General features: G+C 47.3%; 1 protein-coding gene and 1 pseudogene across 4 annotated transcripts in view; both read right to left on the reverse strand.

The window, feature by feature from the left end:
• PLEKHA1 (pleckstrin homology domain containing A1) overlaps positions 1-5,490 on the reverse strand; it is a 60,006-nt gene extending 54,516 nt beyond the window's left edge. For 2 of the 3 annotated variants that reach the window (XM_081247293.1, XM_081247295.1), the window contains exon 1: positions 5,200-5,488. The gene's annotated coding sequence lies outside the window, so the exon portion shown is untranslated. Of the gene's footprint in view, positions 1-5,199 lie in introns of all 3 variants that reach the window. The other variant, XM_081247294.1, reaches the window with a different exon arrangement.
• A 12,340-nt stretch (positions 5,491-17,830) lies between these two features.
• Positions 17,831-21,119, reverse strand: LOC308608462 (large ribosomal subunit protein uL22-like; annotated as a pseudogene). The gene has a single exon. The product of its transcript is annotated as a large ribosomal subunit protein uL22-like (transcript).
• Between the last annotated feature and the right edge of the window lie 3,917 nt (positions 21,120-25,036).

Raw genomic sequence — 25,036 nt, forward strand, 5'->3', positions numbered from 1 at the left:
CTTCATTTTTCTCCTTAGTATTTATTGCTAACAAACAATATCAGTTACTTATTTCTTGTCTGTTTCCCCACACTGGAATGTAGGCTCCATTGAGAGCAGGGACTTTTTTTCTATTTACGCTTGTTTCTCCAATGCCTAGAACAGTGGCTGGAACATGGAAGGGACTCAATAACAATTCGTTGAATGAAAAATTAAGGAACCCATAATTATTGCATCAAATATTAATGTGTAAGTTTCCAGACAGAAAGCCGCTTTTGCCTCATCTGATGAGAAATCATTTAGCAAATGATTTAATCGACTGGTTTGCTTAGATGATGGAAGGGAAAAGGTTTGATACTATATTTCTGTTTGGATTTATACTTTCAGTAAAGCTAGTATGAGGTAAGAACAGATAAAACTGTGTAATTAAAACCTCCACAAAATCTATCCTTCAGCTTTACTTGTGCTCTAAGGGCGGAGTTACGTTAGATCATACAAACATTCATAAATTAACACACACAGTTAACACTTCATCAGTCAGGAACCATGAAGCAAGTCAAGAAAATAAAAACAAAACAAAAGTCAAAAAGAGAGAAAGAAAAGAAAAAGAAACATTAAATTCTGCACAGTGAGACTTCATTAGGCCCACGGGACTTCACTACTGAAGTCCTGATTAGATGCTGAATGAGACTAGTCTTGTCCCAAAACTGTCAACAAACACAAAGCTTAAGATATACAGACATCAAGGATCAAATACCTGTGGAGTCTGGCCCTGACACCCCACACACACCTCAGGGCTATGGTACTCTAATCAACGTCTTACCGTCATTCCACTCTACACGAGCAGCAGACAGAAGAGAGGGGAAAAAAACGACAATTATTCCAAGTGTTCTGGGAGAAGGAAGGTGATGGTCACCCAAAAGCAGTGGTAGGGGGCCCCAAGAGAATCTTTCACCAAGATCAGAAGTGCCTACAAGGAGGACAAATTGTCACCTCTTTCTCCAGTTCAATGTCTGCGTATGAAGTAGACTGAGTGACTGACCCTGTGCCTATTTGAGCAGGGGGACAAAGAGAATTGATGAGAAATGGCAGGGCACAGAAAGGGAGCAGACTTAAGCAGGCTGCCAGCCACCATTTGACATCAAAAGGAAGTAAGTTTCCAGTGGATTAAGTGTAAATTACAGAAGGTAGCTGGACTTGAGCTGTCTTGCTGTTATCAAAAAATCTGGCTGCAGAGAGAAACCCACCTTGCCCCCAAACACTCATAGGAACCAGCAAGTAGACTGAGAAGACAGAAATGAGGAGGAGGGAGTGTAGATTGGTAAAGGTTTACCCACAGCAAATTTCATATCCAGGGACTGCGCAGTGGGGAGTCTCCCTGCAAGATCTCACCAAAAATTCCAGTTTGGAAGCCTACCACTAGACATTAATGGCTCGCCACTGTTAATCAAGAAAAGGCTTTAATAACACCAGGTAAGAAAGAGTTGCCTTTTTTCATTTTTCTTCTAACTAGTCTCTATTCAAATACATCCACAAAGAGGGAAAAGAAAGAGGTATCCAGGGAGCATATCACAATCCCTCCCCACTCCAAGTGCTTCAGGGAATAAGTGGCCAGATACTGGGTTAAGGGAGGAGTGGAGCTTTAATAGGAGATGGAAGGTTTAAACTGAAGTAGATTAGACTGGAGCTTTTAATAGCTGTAAATGATAGAAAAGCTACCATTTGCCCATGAAATCATGAGGAAGCAGGGAGAGGGAAGATCCAACAAAGCATAGTTGAAAGCAGTCAATGTTGAAAAACATAACTGTCTTCAATTTGTTCTCACCAAGCTCAGACTGCTCGACAACCTGACGACACGTGGAACAGCATTACTGTCCTCAGTAATGAGAGGCACACCTGGTGTGGAAATTCCCATGGGGGATTTACTGTACCCAGCAAGATGCTACATTAGAAGTCCTCTGAGACCACTTCCAATTCTAAGTGCCTGTGATTGTCCTTTCTTCAAGAAGAGGTTAAACTGAATCCAGAAGCCAGATTTCAAGGGTTAAACTATTAAAGGCTAGGCTACCCAAAGGAGCAAAACCACAACTTTCTGAAGAATAAAATTATCAGACTGATAAGTCTGGTAAGGGTTCCATGTAAGAAAGAATGTTTAAGACTTCAATATTTTTAAGACTCTAAAGACTTAAGTGTTAAAAAAATATCCTAAATGACTTTGATTTTTCTTTTACATTCAACAGAAATTCCAGTTCAAAGAATGTTTATGATTTAAAATCCTCAAAATACCATCTCCCTGAATCAAAGCAATTCAACTAATCAAAGGCTTACCAAAATAAACAGCAAGCACATGTTTGCTTAAATATCTTCTAGGAATTACAAACTCACGTGTTCTTTATCATACAGCAACTACTAGGAAAAAATATCACTCAGAGTTCAAATGGTTTAATGTCACTCATTAAGCATAACAAAATCCTACTGCTGCAACAAATACCAACAATTTTTATTTTTAAATTTAAAAAAATCCACACGTTTATGTTTCTAAAAATAATTAAGCCCTGCAGACAAGCATCTAAAGCAACAGCAAGTTTCTACCCTAGGAACTCTTTTCTGATACCAGTCAATAAATTTCCAAATGCTAGGTACTTACAAATGGTCAGAAGAATTAAAACTAAATGTTAATATTTACCTCCTAATAAAGCCATTTTATTGTATCATTGCAGATCTCAATGAGAGCATCACCTTGAAATTTAAAATCAAATTTTAATATTATCAGAAGTAAAATGCTCAAGCATGTGAAACAGTAATAAAGCTGAGGCAGTTACTGCGACAGAACCTGAAATTTTCTGTCTAATAAAGGCAGAGTGTGAGTAACTACAGTCACGTCTGAATAATTACTACATGTTATTCAGAAAACGATTTATCTCCCTCGTTCTTAAATGACAGTTAAACAAGAACAATTATTTAACGTCAAACAGTACGTCAACGTCAAAGCCCGGCTTAAATTATGCTAATAAATTACTTCATGGATTTCATTCTGGATTACACTTATCATCAGTAGAAGTAACTGTGGGTTTTGCAGTAGGAACGTAAGAACTTTCAGGCTTAAATAAAAGTCTTTTTTTTTTTAAGCTGCATTAAATGTTTTTTGAGAAAAAGCCCTATGAAAAGATAAAATGTTTCCATCTTTCCCAAGTTATTCTCCTAGGGGTCTTCAATATCACAACCTATATATTAACAACCAACATGTGAGTATTGCCCACAGTGACTTTTTAAAGAAAATAACTCTATGCTATTCTTAATGTCCTTAAACAATTCTAAAACGGTCCTTCCGGCTTATGAACTCATGGCAGTTTCCTAACAATTGTATACTTATCCTGTTTTACTGTCTCTCCTAGTCTATGACAAACTCACATTTACACACCACCTCGTTCCTATTTTGCTACATTGCTAAAACTAGGGGGGAGGGGGATACAAACCTGCTACTTCCCCCCTTTCCCAAAAGCAACAATAAAAATACTAATTAACAAGATAAAATGAGGTATGAAGCAGTTTCAATACATCTAAATCACATCTCCTTAATGTCACATAGTTATCCTCTGCTTACCACAAAGGACAAATGCATGGCCATATCCTTTGATACAGGTACACTCTTCAAGAGAATCCTGGCAATGGATACACTGTAGGGTTTACAGCGCTATAAAATAAATTAACTATTAACTCGAATTCTGCTAAGCTTAAATACTCTTGTTTAAATACATAAATATTCTAAAATGCAATTTCCCCTGGGAAGATATGGCCAAGTTAAGGATTTAAACTAACTCTACTTGGGGAAATATGTTTTGCCACAAATGTGTTACTATGAAAATTTGAGTATGAAAAGCAATAGGCTTTTTAGTCAGAATGAATCTTACTATTTTTTAAATAACAATTCTTCAAGTTCTTCTGTGAAAAAAACATTTAGTTTTACAAAATGATTTTTTCAAGTTTTTCTCTGAATCATATAAAGCTTACCCCAATTTTGCTGTAGAGTTTCAATGGCATTAAACTAATATAGAAAGTGTGTAAGCTGAGTGCCTGGGGGGAAATAAAGCAGAACAGATCAGTAGTTCTCGGATAAAAGACTATGGTAGAAACCGCATGGTGCGCTATTGGTTCCAGTCGTTAAGCACACAGGAAATAAGATTTTCTAGTTAAAAAAACGAATTGACAAACGGGAACAACTCCGTTAAAGCAAAGAAAATCTTATCAAAACCAACAACGATCAATCATAAAATAAGAAAACAAGCATTATAGGATTGTAGGGTGAAATTGGAGGGGAAAGAAAATGGCCCAAATTGCCTGACTATATCTTCTATAACCTCCTCTAGGACCTGCCCCCAACAGAGCGATCGAGTTTCATTATTTAGGTGCCCAGCCGGGCGCAGATGCTCTGCTGTTGGGCACAGCATAACTAGAATTCTACCAAAGGCAGTAAACACGACTTTCATTATGACAACACTTTCCCCTCTGATGGTCTATCCAGGAGGGTCAATAGAAAGCATCTGAAATAAACCACAAACCACTCAAGACGGTCCCAAAGCGGTGAGACTGGCAGCTGGCTTCTAAGCTTAAAGACCTGGGTTCTGGTCGCCTCCTTGGTCCTACTTGCGTGACCCTGGACAAGTCACTTCCAACTTTCGCACTGGTCACTGCACCATTAAGGTGCTAGGGTAAAGCACTAATACTGCAGGATGCTAGGGCACAGGGCGGAGTCGACTTCTGACTCGGCGAGTCCTAAAGTGAAAGCGCATTAAAATAATACAAGACGATGTCCTAGGCAGCTAAGCCCCCGTGAGCTCAGCCCTTAAGTCGAGCCATTCGACAGGCGTCGCCCGCCGGGAATCCCCCGACAGCTGGCCGGCCGGGCGTCCGGGAGGAGGGCGCGACGGTACTTTTTAGCAGAGCCACCGCACGGCTCCTCGGCGACAGCGACCGCCGCCGGGCTCCCCACCCTCCTCGGCCGGACGCCGCCGAGGGCCGAGGTCAGGAAAACAATAAAGGAAGGAGCCGCGGGAAGACGCCGCCGCCGCCCCCTCCCGCCGTCCAGAACTCGGCGCGCGCAGGTGAGCCGCCCCCGCGGCCTCTACCAGGTGCAGCCACGCGGGCCGACCGGCCAGGAGAGAGGCCTCGGGGCGCAGCCCGGGACCCCGCGCCCCCCACTGCCCGCGGGCCCGCACTTACCAGCGCCCGCCGGTCCCTCGAGCCTCCCAGCTCGCTTCAGCCGGCGCCGCGCTCCCGGAGCCCGGCCCCGCTCACCCCGCCCCAGCGCGGCCGCGCTCCTCACGCCGAACTTCACGGCGGCCCTCGCTCGGGAGCACCGGCGCCGCCGCGGCCCCTGGTCCCACAGGCACCGAGCTGCCGGGAGCGGAGCCCACGACGGCCCGCCCGCGCACTGCGCACGCGTGCCCGCGCTGCCTCAGCCCCCAGACGGCGGCAGAGATTCCAGAGCGGGCACTCCCAGCCCGAGGAGACTACAAGTCCCGGAAGGCCCCGCGCGGGCCCTGGAGGCGTAGCGGGCCGGGTTAGGGGCGTCTTCCTGGTTCAGGGGCGGCGACCTCGGGCGCGTCGGGGAGGACCGCGCGCGGAGCGCTGGGTCCTTGCACTGCGGTGCATCCTGGGATTCGTAGTTTTCGAGGACCACGGGGCTTGGCTCGGGGTTGGAACTCAGGGTTCTCTTGTGTCACCGCCTAGAACTTACAGGCACAGGGATCTTTAAAAATAGGCTTCATTCGTTTGCAGATAATTTGTTTGCAAGCTGTCCCATAATCAGTCCAGGAAGTATAAATTCACAGGCTGCTGTGTGACCTGGGGAAAAACGCTTTACAGCTCTTCACGCCAATTCTTCTAACAATTTCTCTCTCCCTAGAACTGTATCTGCACCTCCTACTTAATAGGACACGAGGCTTAGAGAAACTTAAAGAATAATTAGTCGAAATTCGATTCCAGTCGAAAGGCTGGAACATAAATATGTATTATCATAAATATTTATTCGTAAATATTTAACCTGTTTGTTGAGCACGTACCATGCCAAATCCCGTAAGAGGCACTAGACACACACTTGAGAACAAGATAGATGCCGTCCTGACCTCATGGAGTCTGCAGTCTGTAGCGGGAGCTAGTCCTTAAACTAGCAAGATAAATACAGATTTTAATGCAATGGAGAAGCTAAGCAAGTTAAAGAGATAGTGGGGGAGGAGGGGCTCCTTAGAGAGGGTGGTCAGGGAAGGCAGTCTGACGAAGTGATTTTTGAGCTGAAACCTGAAAAAAAGAATCATTCAGATACGCCAAGAGCTGGGAAAGGACTATATGCCACGGCTTTGACAGTGCTTGGCACACGCTAGGCTCACAATAAATATTTGTTCCGTCTGTGTCCTCCTTCCTTTCCTTCTCCATCAAAATATTTAGGAACACCTTTCAGAACATCCTTCCTATGCGAAGATGTACAGGAGACAAATCCATGTCCAGCAGTAGCACAAGCTGTACGTGTACAGCTGCTAGGACAGAAAATACAAGGTAAATGCCTACGAGCCTGGCGACATGGCTGGAACCTTGACTACTTAACCCCTTCTTTATTTGTGAACTGGGTCAAAAGTCTCAGCACTCAGCCTGGCCTCCTGACTCACTTCTGTTTATGAGGTAGAGAATCGGATTTGGAGTTTGCCTCCATTAGGATTCTAAAGGAAGCTTAGATATCATCTCATCAAAATCAGGTGGAGTGAAAAACAGCCCTAGACTTAGCTGTGGACACTTACCTTTGTGACCTTAGGCAGAGGGTGACACTTTACCTTTCTGATGCTCAGTGACCTCAACCACTCACCTTACAGAATGTTCTCAGAGTTTGATAAGCTGATAGAGGGGAAAACTGCTCTGCAGCCTGCGTGGAATGCTCCTGCCCTGGCTCTTTCAGACTGCTTGTCTTCAACATTTCCAGGATGATTGTTCTGTTATCTTTTGAGAAACCTTAGCTGTGTAGCCCTGCTGACAACTGTCTTCCCGAGGCCTCATTTCCTCATCTTTACAATGCTTGAAAGGATTTGGCCTCATCATAGTTTATAAACTGGCCAGAGCTGTTTCCTTTTGTCCACACAGTGGGTTTTATTTTTAACTGAATGTGTGGCTAACAGTTAAAAATAGGGAGATTTCACATAAAAACCCAGGTGTCACCTGCCTGATCTCTCTGGATATTTGAGCTTGTTGTCCCTGGCTAGGGGGTCTAGAAGGGTCTCCAGCTCCAGAATCCTAGAAGATTCTAGATGGGATATTTGGGACATATTTAAACTTAAAAAAAAAAAAAGATTCCTTGTTTATCTGAAACTCAAATTCAACCTTAACGTCTTGTGTTTGATCTGAAAACCCTAGCTCAGAGATCAGACCACTGAAGCAGAGAGCTCTCACCCCCTCCAGATGGGACCCAGAGGGGATCTTTCTCCTGAGTGTTACTATCATTAGACATCACTGACCCAGTGGTTTTAAATTATTCCTTTGCTCTTTTTGCCTAACAAGCCCCAAAGGTTGTTTGATATTGACAATCACATTTACAGACAATGAGGAAAGCCAGAGAAGTGACTCAAGTTGCCCAAGGACACACAGCAAGGTCAGGGCTACTTTGAGGTTGCAGTGTAACCAGAACCTGTTAGCATCCCTCTGTGTGGAAGGCTCTGGATTGGCCAATAAACACAATGAGAAAAACAAACAAACAAACAAACAGAAACAGAAAAAAGAAAAAACAAACAGAACAAAACAAAAAAACACTCTCTGCTTTTCCTCTGGTCTTTTTTTGGCTGGAGAAGTTTATTACATAACAGTACTTTCAGTGTTATTTAAAAAAAAAAAAAAGTATGTGGAATATTCCCTTATTGAAATTACAGTCTGGGAGCAAACCGAGAACGTTCAGGACCCACAGACGGCATTGAGGAATGCTGGAATATTCCATGGATACTTGTCATCTGAAGAAAAGGGAGAGGACTCTGAATTCATGAATCTGCAGTTTACCTTTAAAACATCCTTGTCGTCATCATCATCCTGCCTTGCATGTGCAAAGCACTTGTATGTTTCCAGCAAAAATATTTATTGAGCCCCTTCTGTATGCTTACATGCTGGGCCCTGGATCCTCCAGACAGGCATTAGCCCCTTTGACAACACAAATTAGAACAGTGAAATCAGGAAAATGATCCAAAGTCACAGAAAGGGACTGAGCACTTGACTTGCCCTCCCCTCACAGGCACTTCCTAGCTCCTTCCCTGCTCTATTTTTTTAAATTTATTAATGTATTTATGTATTTTTGCTATGTTGGGTCTTCGTTTCTGTGCGAAGGCTTTCTCTAGTTGTGGCAAGCGGGGTCCACTCTTCATCGCGGTGCGCGGGCCTCTCACTATGGCGGCCTCTCTTGTTGCGGGGCACAGCCTCCAGACGTGCAGGCTCAGTAGTTGTGGCTCACGGGCCTAGTTGCTCCGCGGCATGTGGGATCCTCCCAGACCAGGGCTCGAACCCATGTCCCCTGCATTAGCAGGCAGATTCTCAACCACTGCGCCACCAGGGAAGCCCCCTGCTCTATTTTTTCTGCTTTACTTTTTTCTCCTTAGCAATGATCACATTCCCACACATCATATATTTTACTTTTTTATCTTGTTTATTTTCTGCGTGTCGCACTAGAATGTAATGTCCACACCCACAGGGATTTTGTCTGTTTTGTATCCTCAGTGCCTAGAACAGAAATATTTGTTGAATGATGGATGCCACCAGCCCCCTTTATGAACAGAGTCAGAATCAGAAGTCAACAGAAGGAACAACTCCAGCAGTAAACTTCCGGTTTTTACTAGAAATCAGAATGCAGAGAGAACAAGAATCAAACATGAATCAAACATTCTCTGAACCCAGATTTCTTCTTTTCTTATTCCCTCCAGAAACTGGGTAGCAGAGAGTTAAAGACAGCTCTTTCCTATTTTTCAGTGTAAAAATGAAACTCACACCCTGGGAAGGGAGTTGGTGGGGTTGCTTTTGAGGTTAAGGAGTCAGAAGAGTGGCCCTCCCATGTACCTGGCTATAGCCAAGCCATAGGAAGGGTGATTCTCAGTTATCACCCAGGATGGGGTGGGATTAGGTGACCAGCCCAGAATACAGATCAGGTGACTGATTCTCCTTCTGGAGCTAATGCTCGTGTCCCAGGGCTGGAACACAATCCTCCTTCGGGGAGGAGCTCTGAGGGACCGTCCATATGCCATGCTTACTGAGGCACAAGAACAGGATTTCCAAACAGGTCAGCAACCAATCTCGAATTCCAGGCTCACAGAGGAAAAAAAATCGAGGGTCAGGAGAGATGATTGCCTCCAAGACCTTTAGAGAGCAGGACCACCTGCCCTAGGTTCACTTTCCTGCCTTAGGACGAACAGGCAACAAAAAAGGGAACCTGGCACTGAATGTCACCTGATACCACAAGACCCCTAAAGGTCCCCAGCAACCCACGTGATCTCTGGGGTCTGGTGAGGTTCCAGCCCCATCAGACACCCCAGTTAGGTCATACATTAATTATCCTGACTACATGTGGCAGGTCTGGGACTCTGGGAAGCCCTAAAATTGTGGAGCACACAATGCCTGTATCTTCCAAGCACGTGGACTCTTGCTCCAAACCTGAAAAGGAAGATTTTCTGAAGCCAAGGTGCATGTCCAGGGCCACAGCCGGGTAGCTAATTGCCATACTGAAGTGGGGAACATTCAAGAGGATGAAGGGCTCTTTCCAGACAAAGCTGGGGGAGGATGTGGGAATGAGTCCATCTTGGGCTCTGGGAATTCCGCCTCAGACCCCGGCAACTCACCTGTCGAATGCTAGCCAAGCTCCTCCTCAAGTCAGAGGCCAGTGGTTTCTCTCATCCATCTTGCCGTCTGTCAGAAGTGTTTGTTTACATTCGACAAGAGCCAGTGCCTCAAGTGTTCGGGAAGGCTGACGTGTGCCGTGCTGTGACCCCCAGGGGAAGGGAAGCAGAGGTCACAGCTCCCACCAGCTGACCCTATGGACACAAGCAAAAAGCCTGGTCTACGGAGTCCATCTGAGCTGACTAGCCATGACCTTGAGGCTTGTTACCTTATTTCTCTGAGCCTCAACATTTCCTCATCTGTAAAATGGAGTTGATAACAATTCCTACTTCACAGCCTCTGCATACATCTTAAATGAAATAATGCACATAAAGCTCTTAGCCAAGTGCCTGGCACACATTACTGGCTCCATCAATAGTACCTTGTTTAGTCCAATTCCTGAGCCCACCTGAGCAAGGTGGATGACACATCCAGAGTCTCTCACCTGGGCAGTGGGTATGCTGTGGACTGCCCACATATCTGGATGACCAGGATAGAAGTACTCATTGTGGTCTAGGACCTTGGGAAATTTGATACGGCTGGGGAGCAGGGTCATGTGGATATGGTGCTGGGGAATAAGAAGGGCCTGATTTGGAAGGACCCAGGATGCCAGTCTTGGGGGAATGTGATGACTGATTTTATGTTTCAACTTGACTGGGTTAAGGGATGCCCAAATAGCTGGTAAAACATTATTTCTGGGTGTGTTGATGAAGGTGTCTCTGGAAGAGATTAACACTTGGATCAGTAGACAGAGTAAAGAAGATCACCCTCTCCAATATGGGTGGGCACCATCCAATCCGTTTAAGGCCTGAGTAGAATGCAAAGACAGGGGTAGGGTGAATTCACTCTCTCTACTTGAGCTGAGACATCCATCTTCTCCTGCCCGCAAATATCGGACCCCCGATTCTCAGGCCTTTAGACTCATTCTGAATTACACCACTGGTTTCCTGGCTCTCCAGCTTGTAGACAGCAGGTAATGGGACTTCTCTATAACTATGCAAGACATTTCCTATAATAAACATCCTACCATAATTCTACCTATCTATCTACCCATCTCCTATTTGTCTTTTTCTCTGGAGATCCCTGACTAATACAGGGGGACTTCAATTTGCTTTCCCAAGTACCCCCCACCCCCTTTTCCTGGCCACAAAATTACATAAATATAAATAGATTAGAGCAGGATTGTGATGACTTCTTCATCATTTTCAATCATCTTCGCTCCTTCAGAAACATTCCACTTTCACCTGGAACCACCCCCCTGGCCCCTCCCCCATCAGCAGACCTAACAGCAGGGCAGCTCTAAAAATAGCTTGCCTTCCAGACCCCCTGGCAAGTAAATACATCTTTGTTCTCCGCTGGCATTTAATAACTGTACTTTATGGTGAAACAAAAGCTGTAATCAGAGTCCAACAATGGAAGCTGCAGCCAGCGCTGAACAATACTCAGAATTCCCATGGTGATCCCCGCCCCCAATCCGCAGCTGTGAGAACCAGAAGTCTCAAGCATGAATTCCATTCACAATTATTTGCCTGGTCCTAGTCCCACTGCGGCTTATTCGAATCAACAGCTTTCCTGCCTCCTCAGCGGGGGTTTCAGGGCTTTCGAGAAGCTGAAAAGGGATGCCAAGCTTGAGCCCCTGCCAAGAGCAGCCCGTGCAGGTGTGCACGAGGGGGCTGGCCCTGAGAAGTCTGCACGGGTTGCTCGGTGACAGGGCCAGACTGCCCCGAGGCTGGAGGCTTCAGCAGCTGTCTCAGAACCAGCAATTCATGCAAGACTTCCTTCAGATAAAAGAGAGCTTTGCACTGATTTTCTTATCCAGCACTGCAGTCTGTGCATTCCAGGATAAGCCCAGCAGCTGGCTTCTCCTGCCAGGTTCAAGTCCTAGAACCTCGGACAGAGAAGGTCTTTAAGAGGGACTATTCCAGTGGGTTTCAAGCCTTGTTGCATGTTAGGATCATTGGGAGTGCTTTAATAACATTCTTAGGACAAGACCCCATCCCAGACCAATTGAATCAGAATCTCTGGCAATGAGGAATTGACCTTAGTGTTATTTATTTCTTTTTTCTTTCGTTTTGTTTTGAAGTATAACTTAAACATAGTGTTATGGGCTGAATGTATCCCCCCAAAATTATATGTTGAAGCCCCCATTCCCAATGTGACTATATTTGGAGATAGGGTTTTTGTAGAGGTAATTAAGATTAAATGAGGTCATAGAAGTGGGGCCCTGATCCAATAGCATTAGTGTCCATATAAGAAGAGACACCAGAGATCCCACCTCGCCAAAATGTGAAGACTCAGCACAAAGGTGGCCATCTGCAAGTCAGGTAGAGAGCCATCACTAGGAATGGAATCAGCCAGCACCTTGATCTTGGACTTGCAGCCTCCAGAACTGAGAGAAATAAATTTCTGTTTAAGCCACCCAATCTGTGTGGTATTTTGTTACAGCAGCCGGAGCTGACTAAGACACATAGTAAAGTCTACAGCTCTTAGATATAAAGGCCAATAAACTATGTAAGCACGATCCACATCAAGATACATTTCTCACACCCCAAAAGTCTTCCTATGCCAGCCAGAGGTAACCACTGCTTGATTTCTATCAATCACCATAGATTAGTTTTGCCTGTTCTTGAATTTCCTGAAATTGTATTTACACACCATATTTTTTTTTTTTTTTTTTTTTTTTTTTTGCTGTACGCGGGCCTCTCACTGCTGTGGCCTCTCCCGTTGCGGAGCACAGGCTCCGGACACACAGGCTCCGCGGCCATGGCTCGCGGGCCCAGCCGCTCCGCGGCATGCGGGACCCTCCGGGATAGGGGCACGAACCCGTGTCCCCTGCATCGGCAGGCGGACTCTAAACCACTGCGCCACCAGGGAAGCCCCACACACCATATTGTATACTCTTTGGGGTCTAACTTCTTCTGCTCAACATTGTGTTTGTGAGATTTATCTATGTCATTGGGTGTTGTAACAATTTGTTCTTTTATTGCTGTGTAACATTTCATTTTGCGAATAAGGCACAATTTATCTATTCTATCGGTGGCCATTTTGGTTGTTTCCCCTCCTGTTTCTTTTTCCATGTTGCTCCCTGTGCCCAGAGTGGCTTTTCCCTCCAGCTCCATTTGGCCCCCTGATCTCTTACAGATAAAACCTGCCTACCACTAAGACCCCAGTTGAAACTCATTGTCTCTTAGAATCTTTCTGACCTTTCATAGAGAAATGACCCTCTCTCCTCTGTGACCCTACAGCTCCCCAGGTTGAAATTATAGGGGCATCTCTGTCAAGGGACCATGATTTCCTCAAGTGCAGGGACCATGTCTTAATTATCTCTATAGTCAGCACAGTGCCCTGGAGATAGGAGGGGTTCAAGAAATAATGGCTGACATAACATTGTAAATTAATTAAAAATTAAATTAATTCAAGGAAGAAAGAAAGAAAGAAGGCAGAAAGAAAAAGTGGCTGGTTTCTGGGAGCCAGGCCCCCTACTAGGGACGGTGGGAACACCTGGGGGCAGATCTGGCTTTGGGAAGGGAGGCCGGCAGAGACTAAGCAGGTTCCAGGCCTAGAAATGGCCCAGAGACCACAAAAGACACCTGACAGGAAGTCCAGAGGGACAGACTGGGTGTGAGCACAGCATGCAGCTGCCTAGGGCTCACACCGAGTAGCAGCCCCAGTGTCCTAATCCCAAGCCCCAGGCTTAGCTCTGGATGCTGAGCCCCACCGGCACCTGTGGAGATGGGCTCAGGAGGCTGGGAGAATGGAGCCCTTAGGAAGGGTATCAGTGGGCCCAGCCAGCTCCAAGGGACTGGGAGCTCCTAAGTCCTGACATGGCCCGGAACTCTGTCTTAAGAACTGCCACATGGCCCTTGATCCCTCATGATTGCCACTCCCCTTCCAGTGGAACATTTGGAGTTACCCAGGAAGCTGGGTTAGAGGAGCTGGGTTAGTGGGATTCATTGGATTTGCTGCTGCAGGATTCCTTTTTCTGATTTCTCTCTGGTCCTTCATTTAAGTCACTTACATAGGGCTACCAATATAGTTCTCAATCCAGTATGGCAACCCAACAGCACTACTTAGAAAGCTCAGTCACTGAATTAACAGCTCTTCAACAATTCATGCTTTTTGTCAGAGAAAGATGATTAGCATTGTTTAGAAAATCTGCTTTCATAAAGACTTAAATGATTGCATGTCTTAAAATGATTAGCTCACTAATGGTTTATAATTTTATGTCCTTCGCATGTCTGTGATCTAAGTTTTTGACCCACGATGCTGTTGCAAAGGGATGCTGTTGGTACCAGACAGACCTGAGTTCAAATCTACCACTTGCTGGCTGTGTAACTGAGCCACTCAATTGCATGTTCTGAGCTTTAGTTTCCTGTTTGCCAAATGATCCCTCTGCTGTGTAGCAGTTGTGAGGATGGGGCTTAGTGCATGGCAGGTGCTCAATAACAGCTACCATAATGGTGTCCACCTGGCCACTGAAGAAGGCTCACGCCCCTCCCCTCCTCAGCCCCATCCCTGGATTCATCATCTTTATTTCCTAACAACAAACAAGCTTTGCTCTGGAAGCTTTCCTGGTTATCCTCAAATGCCCTCCCCCATTTCATTCTCCTGCCCACATGCTGCCCGCCAGACTGTTTGTTTTGGATGCAGGAGGCCAGCCAGGGAGTGGCAGGCCTGCCCATGCAGTTCCTTGAAACCAAAGTTGCTCCCTGAGTCATTGCTGGGAGAAGCCAGTACATCCAAGCACCTACACAGGCATGTCAGAGGTAGGATACCCTGTGGGTGCACAGGCAGGGTTACGGGGAACAGAGGGCCTATAAGCCAAGCACATGGTGTAGGCTTTATCCTGGGGGGCTCAGAGAAGGGGCATTGAAAGTTTTTAATTAAGAAAGGGACATGATCAGATTTGTGGGTTAGAAAAGTCCTCCGCACTCTTCGATGAGTCTTTCAGGAAGGGAAAACCCCACCTATATTCTAGCATCTTCTTCCTTTGCCCAGTACAGGTTTTCTGCTCTAGCCAACCCCCTACACAGACTCTCTGCACCTCTGCCCCATTGGAGGGCTCTCCACATGGTAATGTTTTCCCTGTACTTCTAGGCCTGGCTTGGTTCTTCTGCCTCCAGAAATCCTTTCCTGCCCCTCAGCACATATTCATTGCTCCCTTCCCAGAACCCGGGGTTCTTTCCCACACACCCAGCAGCCAGAGCCACTCAGAACTTGCTACTCTATGTGGCTAATTCTTGGAGCACACAATGCTGTGGAAAGAACAAAACTTTGCAGTCAGAAAATCCGAGTTCAAGTTCAGATTCTGTCCTTAGGGATCTTCAGCCTCTCACTCAGCTTCTCTGAGCCACACTTTGCTCATTTGCTCGATAGGCACCTCCCAGGACTGTGGTAAGTATCAAAAGAATGTAAAAGCACTCTGGAAACAGTGATTTAAAAAGAAAAAAAAGAAAGAAAGAAAATGATCTTTATTCCTAGATAACATGATTGTCTGTCCACAAAATTCAAAGAAATCTACAAAAAAAGCTAGTAGAATGAGTTTAAGGTGGCAGAATACAAGAGCAATACACAAAACCAATTTTATTTCTATATATTAGCAAGTGAGAGAAACCAGACCCATACGCAAGAAAAACATAAAGAGGAAAAGAACATTACTCTCCCATGAAAACTCCCTGGTGGTCCCAGTGGTTAGGACTCCACACTTTCACTGAAGAGGGCCCAGGTTCAATTCTTGGTTGAGGAACTAAGATCCCATAAGCCGCGCAGAGCGGCCAAGAAAAAACAAACAAACAAACAAACACTACTCTCCCTCCAAAAAACATACTCCATGATTCCTGTTCTACTGTAGAAAATGCAAACGAATTTATAGTTACAGAGAAATCAGAGGATGGAAAGGTAAAGAGGAGCAAGAGGAGGGGCAATTAAAATGCTTACTATTGTGATTGTGTTGTTGTGTAAACAGTGATGTTAAACAAAAAGGGGAAAAGGCATGGGCTGTAGAGTCAGGGAGACCTGGGGTGGGACCTTGGCTCGGTCTCCCACTGGTTGACTGTCTCTAGGCAGGCCATCCAGTGTCTCTGGGCTAACTTTTCTCCTCTGTAGGTGGGAAGCTTAGTACTTGCCTCCAGGATTAATGTGAGGATCAAATATGTTAAGAGGTTGGCACCTTGCCGGGCACATAGTAGCCTGGCAATGGATGTTAGCGCCCCGCCCTCCTCACTGCCAAACAACAGTGCTTTGGACATGGGAGTACGTATATGTGCGCTGATTGCCTGGCTGATTTAATTACTGACCAACCAAATAAAGGGATGGATGTATTGGTGGATAGATGGGCGGGTAGATGGAGAGATGAGTGGACTGGGAGACAAATATCTAACTGAATCAACAAATAAATCCATGAGTGGATGACCAAATGGATAGCTGAAAAAAATCAAGGAGCAAACGAATGTCTGAATGAATGAATAACGAATGGAGTGAGCACATCACTAAATGAGTGACAAGGGGGACATGGCAGTAAATGACTGTTCTCCTTCGGCCCAGAGGGCCACCCTCCCCTCGGCCTTTGTGCTGTGCGTAAGGCACCAGTTACCTTGCAGGCTCTCTCTTAGTGGCAGGCAGATGCCCCTGCCAGGTAACCAGGGTAACCTGGTGCCCGAAGAGAAGCAGCATTTGGCTCCATGGAAGTCCCATCTCGGCCTATCTTGGCAACAAGAGGAAACGTTCTGGGACTGCACAGCCTGGAGACAGTGCCCCCTCTGAGCGGCCAGTGGCCAAGCTCAGACCAGGTGCTTGCCCACCTTGGGCGGGGGTGGTGTCCTTGGTGGTCACCGACCTCCTGCTGAGGAAGGGGGGCGTCACTAGTTCCACTAGAGAAGATGCAATGGCCTGAGCAAGCTAGGGAGGCGGGTTAGACTCCCAGGAAGCGGGGATCTGCAGAGAGCTGGGGCCTGGCCCCACCCTGCTGATGGTGAGCTTGGGGGTCAGGAGACGGCTCCAGCAGTCACAGCATCGCCCTTGGGGCAAGGAGAAAAGACCCATCTATGAAGGCACCCTGACTGAGAGCCATTCACAGCGCGCGCCTCTTTCTTATAACCTCACTGGGAGGCAGCTGAGCAGTGCTTGCCTCTCCGTCAACCGATTTATAGATAAAGAGGCCCAGATAGGAGAAAAGGCTTGCCCAGGGTGCGAGAGAAACAGCAGAGAATGAAAACAGTTCCAATCTCTCGATACCTCCACCCTTCTCTACGGGCTACAGGGGACTCTGTTACAAAGGGGGAGGATGACACCCTCTGGCCACCCCAAAGAAGTTGCTTTTTGTTGCTATTCCTCTAAAATTGTACTGAATCTGTTGCCTGGGTCACTTCCCAACTAGCTGAGAGGAATCTGTCTCTGAAGTCTCAGGTCATTTTGTTCAAGTCCCTCTTTCCTCCTCCCTGAGTTGCAGTTATTTAAGTCCTGTGTTCTCTGTGCTACTGGGCGTGAGCACCTCAGTGGAGAGCCCGGCCTCTTCCCCCTCCCATGTCCTCCCCCCACGCCTGGCACGTGTAACACGGTCCGCAGTAGCCACCAAAGTTTCCACAGCAAGTTAGGGAAAGAGCTGGGTGGCCCAAAGATACGCACCCCAACAAGACATAGTCCCTTTTGTCAAGAGGTGAAAACAGAAGACTTCTAGAAACAGCAGTGTCTTATTTTTTATTTTTTTTTTCGCGGTACGCGGTCCTCTCACTGCTGTGGCCTCTCCCGTTGCGGAGCACAGGCTCCAGACACACAGGCTCAGCGGCCATGGCTCATGGGCCCAGCCGCTCCGCGGCATGTGGGATCCTTCCGGACCAGGGCACAAAACCGTGTCCCCTGCATCAGCAGGTGGACTCTCAACCACTGCGCCACCAGGGAAGCCTGAAACAACAGTGACTTAACCCAAAAGTACAGATTTCTTTTCTTTTCTATTCTTTTTTTACTTTTATTTGCATTTATTTTTTGCGGCATTTATTCCCAGGCCATAAGTTTGTGTTTCTTCTGTTTCTTCTGGGATATCTTTTTCTTCTGGGCAACCTCCTCTTCTGGTTTAGGAACAATCTGTTCTTTTTCAGTAAGGCTCATCTCAATGTGGCAGGGAGAGCTCATGTATGGGTTGATCCGACTGTGAGCTCTGTAAGTCCTGCGCCACATCTTGGGGGCTTTGTTCACCTGGATGTGCTCAATGACCAGAGTATCTACATCTAAGCCCTGAAGTTCAGCATTACTCTCTGAATTTTTGAGCATGTGAAGTAAAAACTTCAGCACTCTTTTTGGGCCACTGACCCTGCGTCCAGCCCCACTGTTTGGCCTGGGCACACCTACCAACTCCACCATTGTAACAACAGAATGGCACACATTGCTTCTTTAAAGTGATATCCTTCAGATACTTGGTGGCTTTTCGGATATGCATACCCTAAATGGCCTGGGCAGTTTCACGAGTGTTCTTAAAGTGAACACGAAGATTTGAACCTCTTGACTTGCATGATTTTGTGGGGTTTTCTGGGTCAAGTGAATAGCAAACCATTTTTAGAGGTCACCTCAGGCCACTTACTGGAAAAAGTCAGGTTTCTAAAGGTGGGATTCTAAGCAGTTGGATGGGCCTGGGGACAGATAATTAGGCCACAGGCTCTTTTCAGAGGTTTCATCTCACGGTCATTACTAACTCCGTCCAGGCATAATTCTCCCTCAAGTGTATCACTTTTCATTTTTCTTAGGACAAACGTGCTCTTTTCTGTGCTCTACTGGCTTTTCATTCAGGAAGAGAGGGCAAAAATATCCTTTAATTTACCAAAATTGCTTTTTAAATGCATCAACCAACTCAGGACTATCGGGAAGATAATGGTTCTTTCCCCTCATAATGATGGAGTAAATTTCAGCCAAAATGAATTTAAACATTGTTCGTGGGCTATAATTTTTTATTAATTTCATCAATCATGAGTAAGCCATTGACCTTCCACGGCTCCAAGCTGTTCTTAGAGCATCTCCTTGCCTTGTTCAAAGCCAGCCTCAAACACAGTTTTCAGGTGGATAACAAGAGGTGGGTCTTTTTCTCCAGCAGGGCAGTGGCTGAGAGCTCTGGAGTCTGACAGTCCCAGGCTCATGTCCTGGTTCTGCTGGTTCTTGGCTCTGTGACTTAGAGGTTGCTCTGTGCCTCTCTCCTTCCCTTATTTGTCAAGTGAAGATAAAGATGTTATCTGGAACTTTGCAGGGTTGATTAAAGGTTAAATGAAATGATGTATGTGAGGCACTTATCAAGGGGTCTGTCACATAGTAAACTCAAAGAATCTTAGTTATTGTTATTATTCTAATACAAACATGGCATTATGTTTATTTCGTTGTCACTAGGTCTCATGGTGCATCTCTCCATCATTTATCCCTTTATGAAGCCTTTATCTCTTATGGTTTGGCTACTCTCTCTCCACATCTTCCAGTGGTGGTTGGGTTGCTACTGAGGGGAGGAGAACCAGGCAATGTTCCCTGTTGCATGGCATAGGAGGTGCAGCTGGAAGATGGGCTATGGGCCCCCCCCCGCCTGTGGGCTAAACAGGTGTCCAGCATATCCTGGTGCGTGTGCTTGGAGCTCAATTCCACAGGCGCCCAGTGAGGCCAGGTGCACCCAGCTCGGAGATTCTGCAGGAGAATCCTCCAGTCCCAAGCTTCTCCAACCACTAAGTACATCACTTCCCACCAAGGATCCGAGGTGGTATGTTGGGATACAGGAAAAACACACAATAAATGTGGTTGCTTTCCCAGAACACTGATGACTCTTAAAAGCTGGGGGGCCAAACATAATTATTAATATTAAAACAAAGGGGCTGGGCTTCCCTGGTGGCGCAGTGGTTGAGAGTCCGCCTGCCGATGCAGGGGACACGGGTTCGTGCCCCGGTCTGGGAAGATCCCACATGCCGCGGAGCGGCTGGGCCCGTGAGCCATGGCCGCTGAGCCTGCGCGTCCAGAGCCTGTGCTCCGCAACGGGAGAGACCACAGCAGTGTGAGGCCCGCGTACCGTGAAAAAAAAAAAAAAAATTGTAGCAAAACAGATTAGCTTTGATGTGGAATGGGTTGAGCTTTAATCTATTTGATGTGACAAGGAGCAGAACCTCTGAAAGTAAGATTAGGTCCAAGAGGATCTTAACATTGTCCTGCATCGAATGCTGGCCTGATCCCACGAGAGCAGGTCATGGTTCAGGCTGGTCAGAGTCAGCTGCCCAGCCACAGGCAGCATGCACCCCCTGCATGCAGAACTGGGATCCAGTGCGTTGAGTGACTGAGCTGAGGCAGTGCCAAGTTGACTTCCTTATTTTCTTGCATCAAATTTCCACTTCCATATGGAATCTCATTTTCTGACCGCCTTCCTTGTCATCTCTGGGCTGGGTTGGTACATCTCCCACTTCTGAAGATACTTTAAAGGGGATGGGGGAGGAGGAAAGTATTATCGGCTCTTCCTCCCACCTGGGCATATACTGGAATTCACAAGATGTGCTCACTGGAGAGAATCTACCGGGGCATTTAGCAAACACCTACTGTGTGCCTGGCACTGGGCTAGGTACCCTAGTCCAAGGTGGTATGAGACCATCTGTTCTTGAGCCACCGTGGCCCAAAGCTCACTGTGTGGGACTATGCTGAATTAGAAAGTCAGGTGCTTTAGAACAAATAGCAAGTAGTCAAGAAGGAGGTGGTGGGAAGCCCCCTGGAGCGCATAGAAGAGTGATCAGCAGGGCTCCCACCTTCCCAGTCCCCCTGACCCAGGGAGCAACTCCCCTATTCAGAGAACAACTCAGCACATGGTCCTACCTGCCTCTACACCGGTGGTTCTCAAACTGTGGTCCGGGGACCAGCAGCTTCAGCATCACCTGCCACCTATTAGAAATGCAAATTCTCAGGACTTCCCTGGTGGTCCAGTGGTTAAGACTCCACGCTTCCACAGCAGAGGGCACAGGTTCCATCCCTGGTTGGGGAACTAAGATCCCACAAGCCGCCCAGTAGGCAGAAAAAAAGAAAAGAAAAGAAAAGAAATGCAAATTCTCCAGTCGCACCGGATGCTCTGAGTCTCCCTGGGTGGGGGTCCAGCAGTCTGTGTTAACAGCCCTCCATGTGATCTTGATACGTGCACTCTCAAGTTAGAGAACAACTGCTCGAAGAGAGGTTACTTGTGTGACCCGATTCTTGCTCTACGTTTCAAGGCACAGAGGTTCTCTTTGACTCTGTGGAGCCCTAAGCCGGGGGGTCTTTTCCCCTGATTTAGAAGATAGCATGATGCAGTGGGTAAGGGTGCTTGGAAGTCAGGCAGTCAGCGTTCAAATCCCAGCTCCTCCTGGGCAGGACACTCCGGTTCCTTGGAGGCTGGATCTCTGATCTGTAAAGTGACATGATGACAATGGAAATAACCTAATTGGGTAATGGGGATAAGCCCTTAGCACTGTGCCTTCCACATGGTAAACGCTCAAGTCATCCTAACTATCAATAGACATTTTGGAAATTAAGGTTTATGCCCACTGGGTTTTCTTCTAAGAGCAGTCACAACTTTGGGGCCAGCCTTCATCCTGAGCCTCAGAGCAAACGTGGTTATGAAGACTCTTCTTAGGGGAGCCAGCTTCCCTGCCAGGACCTGTGCAGAGGACAGGCCCCCACTCACAGTCTCTGAACCAAACCCATCTCCAGTTTCCCCTCTAAGCATGAGTGGTGGCTTTCTCCCTTTCTGGGCAGTCCTAGACAATCAAACCCAACAAAGCCACCTCTGTCTCCTGCCAGGAAGATGGCAGCCCTGGTGACCCTCCATCTGTTGGAGAACATTCCCTTGGCCCTTGAGCAAGCCCAGAGCGAATAGTAAACCATCTGCACTGCCTTTCTTTTCCCTTTGTCTACTGAGAAAGTCTTTGCCTATAGATTCGTATACCAAAGACTAAAAAGCACATTCAGGGCTCGTACCTTAAATCAACGAGCTGTTCAGTAATCTGTACCCTGCGCGCCAAGTGTGCAGACATTTATTATCCACCCTCCTAGGGGTATGTGCAGAAACCGAGAGCATTTAGAAACGTGTATGGCATGTTAATGTTGTCGGACATGTAAATGCATGGCACTGAGGTTGTATTTTAGGAGTCCTTGTTTTTCTAGGCACCCGTTTTTCATTGTATCTTCTAGAAGTGTCAGTCCCACATGGACTGAGGGAAAAAATAAAACGGGCTCCCACTGCAGGCAAGCATTGCCTCTGAAGGTCTCCAAGAGGCTCAGATCAAGAACGTTTGGCATTTTGACGACTGGCTCCCAACTTCCAGAAGGAGATGACCTTGTATAAAACAAGGAGTTCTCAGGCTCGCTCCCCTCCCCGTGGCCTCTCGTGGCACCACAATTTTTGAAATTCTAGAATCGCTCAGGATGCCCTGTTCTGAGAATGGTGTTCAGAGGAAAACTCATAGTGAGGTTAAGACCCTTTTGTGAGATCTTCCTAAACAGCGAGTGACCAGGAGGAACTTTCCAGAGTCTCCTTAACGTTTGACTAGAGGAGCCAGCCAAGCTTGAGAAGAGAGAACAGGCAGAATGGTGGTGAGGTCAGAAAGATGCCATCCGTGACAACGCTACAAAACCAGGCCGCGGAGGAAGGGGGCAGAGAAAGACCCTGAAGGAGACACACTTCCCTCTCCCGCCCCGGTCTCTCCAGCCCCTCGGGGAAGAGGAAACTGTAGTGTGGCAGGAGCACCAGGTCCACTCTTCCAGAGCTTTCCGCTGACCCTGGCTCAGGCCATCCTGATGGAAAATCACTTCCCGGGCTTCCTGTGCCTTTTCCACTTGGCTAGTTTCTGAGATTTTCCAGCCCACTGAGCAGTGGATTTAGATGTGCAACAAGAAGAAAATATGAGAGAGTGATGGGGCAGAGAGAGCCTGGAGGGAAGCCACCCTGGGGGTGACCCGGAGCTGAGACCTGAGAAGTAGAGGCCAGCTGTGTGAGGACCCGGGAAGAATGTTCTGGGCAGAGAACAGAAAGCTCAAGGACTCAGAGCAGGGATTCAATGTTCAAGCAGCAGGAGGAAGCATGGGGTGGTGGGAGGTATGGAGAGCAGGTGAGGGCATAACGTGAATCCACCAGGATGGTGAAGCGGGCCCCCCAGGATCTTGGCGGCCGAGGCAAGGAGTTGAGATCGCATTCATTGTATTCGATAAGGGTTGCCAGATAAAATATAGGACACCCAGTTAAATTTGAATTTCAGATAAGTTTTATACTAAACAATTATTCATGTGTTATCTGGAATTCAAATTTAACTGGCATCCTGTATTCTTACTTGGGAAATGGATTTCCAAGTCCTATTTGAAAGGCAGCAGAGGGTTTTAAAGCATTGAAATGACAATCTGATCCAATTTATAGCCTAGTTGGGTCGTTGGACCTGCCATGTGGACTGTGGGCTGTGGTGGGGAAGATGGAGAAGTAGGAATTGCAGACAGGGAGGGAGAAGAGGCTGCCTGAGCAGGCGCCTTGACCCAAGGAACGCAGGTGAGGTGAGTGTACGCTCGCAAGGAAGAGGCCCGAGGCCACCCACTTGGGGTTTGTTGACTGAATAATAAAGCAGAGGGGACCCCAATCCTTAGTCCAGCCCCTGGTTGGCAGGGCACCCTTGCCATCAGCTGCAGTGCTGCTGGGTTAACAAAACTGTCCGAGACACCTGGAGCATGAGAAGCCTTGTGACGTCCAGCATCCCACTCTGCCACCATGGTTGATGGTTCTCCGAGTGGACTCAGAATGCGTGTGGCCAAGAGGAGGAGGAATTCCCAGAGACTCGTACATGAGTTCCAGGGAATAAGCCACGTTATGAAGTGTTAGGTGTGGTCACAGCTGTGCAGGGAGTGGAGGGGTGGCCGTGAACCAGGTCAGCGGATCTTCCAGGGAACAGGTGTCCCGGAGAGAAATCTTGATGGGTGACAAGAAGGCCAGACAGTAGCCTGAGGGTCCCAAGGCCTCCTCAGCGGCACCATCGCACGCTGTCCAAATGCCAAGGGCTGGTGTTTACCACCCCCACAGGGCTCACTTCATTATTTCTTTGAGGAGGTTTCAGGGGAAATTTGTGTCTTCTGGCTCAAACATCTTAGTGATGCCTGCTGCCCGCAAGGCCCCAAGGGGGACGTTTCTCCACTGCCACCTGGACAGTGACCCAGGTCGAGGTTGAGGTCAGCCAGCGGTCTTGAGCTGCAGGCTTCAGGGTGCAGGACGTGCCAGGCAGTGTCTCCTGCACTGCAGCCAGGCCGTGGTGCGTCTAGAAATGGGGCCAATGCTCCCTACTTCCTCTGTGTCCTGCTTTGTCGCTGGGCCTCAGAGCAGCACAGCTGGTCCCCATGAGGCTCTCTCCAGAGCCTCTCCCCACTGGCCTGAGGCTCAAATCTGGTGACCAGGCCGGGTCAGGCAGCAGACGTGCTCCAGCCACACAGCCGCTCACAGCCCTCCTCGGAGGCACGTTCCCTCCCCCAAATAAGCTCATGCAAATAGACACCTGCAGGCTGCCACCCTCCTGACTTATCAGCCACACCCACTGACTTTGGCCTCACCTGCTCTGGCAACATTACAGCAAATCCTTCCATTTGTGGAGGACTTTATATTTACACATCATCCTGTATTCATTTCCTGTGGCTGCTGTCATGAATTACCACAATCTCAGTGACATAAAACAACACACATTTATCCTCTTACAGTTATGACGGCCAGTGTCACTGGGGTAAAGTCAAGGTGTCAGCAGGGCTGGTTCTTCCTGAGGGCTCTAGGGAAGAATGTGTGCCTCACCTCCTCTACCTTCTAGAGTCTGCCGGCATTCCCTGGCTTGTGGCCGCACCACTCCAATCTCTTGCTGCCACAGTCTCGTCACCTTCCACCTCTCCAACCTGCCGCCTCCCTCTTATAAAGACCCTGATGCCTACGTCAGACCCACCTGGATAATCCAGGATAACCTCACCAGCTCAGAATCCTTAATTTAATCACACCTGTGAAGTTCATTTTGCCGTGTAAGGTAACATTCAGAGGTTCTGGGGATTAGGACGTGGATATCTTTGAGCCGTTATTCTGCCTACCACACCCCACCCCCCATTCATCAACTCATCTCATCTTCGTAGTGGCTCTGGGAGGATGAAAAACTGAGGCTCAGAAAGGTTAGGTGAGTTGCTGAAAGTC

Source organism: Mesoplodon bidens (genome assembly GCF_964165515.1).
Source record: "Mesoplodon bidens genome assembly, chromosome: 1".
Lineage (NCBI taxonomy): Eukaryota > Metazoa > Chordata > Mammalia > Artiodactyla > Ziphiidae > Mesoplodon > Mesoplodon bidens.